Genomic DNA, 4,971 nt, shown 5'->3' with positions numbered 1-4,971 from the left:
CAGAAGGCCAATGACTGGGAATTTCTGATGGATGAAGAACATATGCAAGTAGTATTTCCTCCCATAATCACAGAGACTACAAAACATTGAGCTTACAGTCCCAACAGAAGAAAACCTAGTCAAATGCCAATGAAAGAAAGAAAAGCAAATATCAAGATCTTGTAGCCGACTGCGAAAATAGGGGATGGTGTACGCACTACTTGAGTCTACTTCCCAATTGAAATTGGAAGCAGAGGTATTTACAACACATCGCTGACAAAATGCATCGCTGCTCTTGGAGTACCAAGTGGAAAAGAGACGTAACATCATGGATGTGGCTTCTAAAACCGCACTCAGATCCAGCTATGTGATGGTTATGCCGTCAAAGCAAAGCATTCCGACAGATAGACCTGATTCAAAGCTGGAAACCGTCTCCATGTGAAGATAAAGAAGACGAACCAGCACAAGACACTCAGACCTAAATATGCCAAGTGACACTTATACTATTCCTCAACGACACCTTTCATAGATATATACTAGTCCTGCCTGCTGCCTTACATCACCCCGGGTGGCATGCACTTGCTAGTAAAACAAGCTGATTTTGTTCGTTTGTTAGTTAAACTGAAACAAGGTGATTTTTCCAATTTTGTCATGATATTCCAAGAGAGAACTACACCAGGGGTGCTCATCTTAAGAAGGGTGAAATTAGACTCCCAAACCGGGGGGCCACTCGAATGGTGAAGGGGGGTATCAGGCGCGTCCGTAAATTCACGTAAAAAGGGTATTTTTTCAGACTAGGGCACGTTACGTGCGTAACGCGAATAGGGTATCAAATCCATGTAAAATTGGTGTAAAAGGGTATGTTTTTGGAGCTCTTACGTACTTAGGGTAGTTTTGCCCCAGGGTTTTGCCAACGGACTCAATTCTTTCGACGCTAGGCACTTAACCCATACCAAACTGGCAAAAATATACATCATTTCGTTGATGCATGCACATTAAAAATTATTTAATAGGCCTACGGAAACCCCCGGGGGCACTCAACTTTGGAGGTGACGCGTATGTAGGGCTGTTAAGACCCCCTTTTCAGCGTCGCTGTCACCCAAAGACCCCATATTTTTTACGAACACATGCTCTGTCACCCAAAGACCCCCCTATTTTTTTCATTTGATCTGTCACCCAAAGACCCTTACTTGTTCACTTTTAACAGCAACTTTCATTTATCACTGATTTTGTCACTTATTTTGAAAAAACAAAGAAATTTGAAGCCATTTAGAACGAGAAATTCGATTTTCGAGGTTTATGTCGCGCTGTTTCGGCTCTCACCCAAAGATTCCGTTTAAAAAAAAGGTCATGTTCTCACCCAATGACCCCATATTTTTTACATTTTGCTCTCACCGAATGCCAAAAATCATGCTGTCACCCAATGACCCCATATTTTTTACATTTTGCTCTCACCGAATGCCCCTGGGTGCGAAAGTGCCAGCCCTACACCTATATCCATTTCAAATCGAAGTGCCCCCCCCAGGCGAAACCATCTTGTTGTAGCCTACAACAAGATGGTTTCCGAAATAATTTTCTCCTGCACATTAATAATATTTTAATAACCATCTAATACTATGTCTTCTGAAGGTATTCAGTTAACTATTTAGCTCTAGTGGTGCAAAAGAATAAGCCTACAAGATGGTTTCCGACTGCGTTATTCTCCCGACTTTCGCATGATGCATGCACATTAAATTATATGGCTAGGACTACAAGATGGTTTCCAAAATAATGTTCATCCGACTTGCTGATTTTTCATGCACATTAATATTTTACTTAACCATCTAATGCTATGTCTTCTGTAGGTATTCAGTTAACTATTTAGCTCTATCGGTGCAAAAAAATAAGCCTACAAGATGGTTTCGGACTTTGTTTTTCTCCCGACTTTCGCATGATGCATGCACATTAAAAAAAACTATATAGGCCTACAAGACGGTTTCCGAAATGATTTTCATCCAACTTGCCGATTTTTTATGCACATTAATATTTTTTATTAACTATCTAACTGCCACACATGCTTTGTCTTCTGAAGGTATTTAGTTAACTATCATTTATTTGTGCACAAGAATAAGCCTACAAGATGGTTTTCGACTTTGTTTTGTCGTGACTTTCTCATGGTGCAGCACGGGCACATTAATATATTTTCTTTAACCATGCATAGACAACTGCTATCATAGTATATTCTAATTGACATTGACACTTGACTGTTTTAATGAGGTATTGATCAATGATTTTCTGAAATTAGTGGGTTGCCAGCCCTATTCATTTAAATTAATAATTGATAAATACCAAAAAAAAACGATGTTTGACCACTTTACTGATGTCCTATTAAGGGCTGGGGTATGAACGTTTGGACGGTATTTATTTTGGGACATTAGAGCACATCAGACATATCGAATTGCATTCTGAATACGAAGAATGTCATTCTGATATCAAATAATTTTGATTTTTGAAATTCGCAATTTAATACACATTTTATGGCAAATCATTAAAATTGATATTTTTGATATTTAACAGTACTTGAAGAAAACTTTATAAATCTGATGATTTATACTTAAAGTGTATGTAGGTGGGATGAAAAGCCGACGATCAATTGAAAATTTTGACCTTTCATATTGAAGATATGGATTTTTTTCCCAAAACGCCCAAAAAATTGGGTCTTTTGGGAAAAAATCCATATCTTCAATATGAAAGGTCAAAATTTTCAATTGACCGTCGGCTTTTCCTCCCTGCTACATACACTTTAAGAATATATAATTAGATTTATATAATTTACTTCGAGGACTGTTATATATCAAAAATTTGAAAAATATCAAATTTTTATAATTTGTCATAAAATTTGTATTATATTGTGATTTTTAAAAAATGAAAATTATTTGATATCAGAAAGACATGCTTCGTATTCAGAATGTAATTCGATAGGTCTGAGGTGCTCTCATGTCCCACAAAATATACTGTCGAAACGCAATAAACGCTCATTTTGGATCCCTTAACTCCAAATTCAAAACCTGGTTGTTTGTTTTTTTCGCAATTTAGCCAGTTGCCAAATTGAATAAATTAATAAATTTAGGACTTACTTTTTTAGGGATTTTGCCAACTCAAATTTTGAGAAAACATATAGTTGTGCATCCTTAAGGGGGTACTACACACCTCGATAAATTTGTGTCTATTTTTGCATTTTTCTCAACAACTAATAACACACTGCACTGGTAACAAAAGTTATGTGTATTATAGGGGCAAGGAATCCAATTACTACACTGGAATTTCAGTGACCCAAGACAAGCGGTTTGTTATTTATGATAAAAAATAAGGTACCGCTAGGATGTACCTCATTTCCTATCATATATGCTGAACCACTTGTCTTGAGTTACTGAAATTTCAATGTAGTAATTGGATCCCTTGCCCCAATAATATTCATAACTTTTGTTACCAGTGTGTTATTAAAAAAAGAGAAAAATGCAAAATAGTCACAAATTTACCACAGGGTGTAGTACCCCTTAAACTACTGTTTTCATGGAGGCTACTATAGTACTATTATATAGGTAAGCTCTGTGAATAAGTGACTTGTGATTAAAAAGCAAGCTCTTGGAAACCTTAAATTTCTCTGTCAGACGGCGGAGCTCTGTCCAATTTTTTCAAAAAAGCTTTATTTTAAAGAGCTCTATCTCTTGATACAGTTCATATGTACGTAGGGGGCTCAGTTTTCAAGTTATGAACCTTTGAAGTTGACACTTTTACATTCAACATGTTCAAGCTTTTCATAACATGCATTATTTAATAAAGGAAGCAAAAACACGTTTTTGGTCCAAGTTATTTCCAAAATTGACCAAGGCAACAGCTTCTTATTTATTTTATGGTTAAAAGCACCTGTTTCTGAGTGTTGTTTAGGGGTAATAATTGCATCAATTGTTTAGGGTTAGAGAAAAGACAACTACTTGTTTAGGGTAACAAATCACGCTACTTAGGCCTATACTTGTTTAGGGGTGCAAATTTCAGTCTCAGCAATACTTGTTTAGGGTGCTTTTTGTGAGTCCACGGACGCGCCTGATACCTTCACCATTACAGTGGCACCCCCGGGACTCCCAAGATGACCGCACTGGTCTACCAATGAACTATCCCTCCAACTGATATAGTAAGACTAGGTTCCTGTGACCAGTCATTGTCCGTAATGACTATTGCACATCCTAGTTCCAGCAGTCCAAGCTCTGCTTAGCTGACTACCGGTAGGCCTATATATCTCAATGGTCTCTGCCAGGGTAATTAGGGGCATTGACTTAGCACGCTGGTTTACGCCACTCATACCAGCTGTTCCTACCCCGAAAGTAGGATGGAGTGCCCAATCTCTGATGATGATTTAATTAAATCTATCTCTGAGTGAAGCGGGACGGTTGGGGCCCCCTAAAACCGGTTTATCCCGCCAGAGTCTGGTCCTTTAAAGTCCAGAGACCTCAGAGAATTGATTGATGCCTACCCAAGACAAGGAGATATGCAGTTCAAGAAATCTTCCCAAGACACCTTCAAAGAGGCATTATAATGGAGTGCTCATTGTATAAGGGTGAAATAAGGCTCCAAAGGTGACTGCGCTGGTGCTCTACCAATGAATTACTTCTCTCTGACGTTTTGAAATTCTTCCGGAGCTTTAAAAATGCTGGTCGTTTCTGAATTACTTTATTCTCTTTTCATTTAATTCCATTATTTTTTATTACGATTCAAGTTTAGTGGTTACAAGCAGATTCAGGGAAATTGTCAAAGCTCACTTTTTGTAAATCACCACCAGCAAAAACCGGTAAATGATTGCTAAATGGTGCACCTGTGCCCGGAACGTTAACATTGCCATTAATTAACCCCACTGACTAATATCTACAGATCAGTGGTCTACCCCCTCACACCGAAAAAAAAGTGGCAAGTGGAGCCAGAGATGGTGGCGCCCTATCAAAACAAATACCGATGCCA

Source organism: Amphiura filiformis, chromosome 2 (genome assembly GCF_039555335.1).
Source record: "Amphiura filiformis chromosome 2, Afil_fr2py, whole genome shotgun sequence".
In the NCBI taxonomy this organism is placed as follows: Eukaryota; Metazoa; Echinodermata; class Ophiuroidea; order Amphilepidida; family Amphiuridae; genus Amphiura; species Amphiura filiformis.
The sequence above is the reverse complement of the archived record's forward strand: the minus strand, read 5'-3'. Positions refer to the sequence as shown.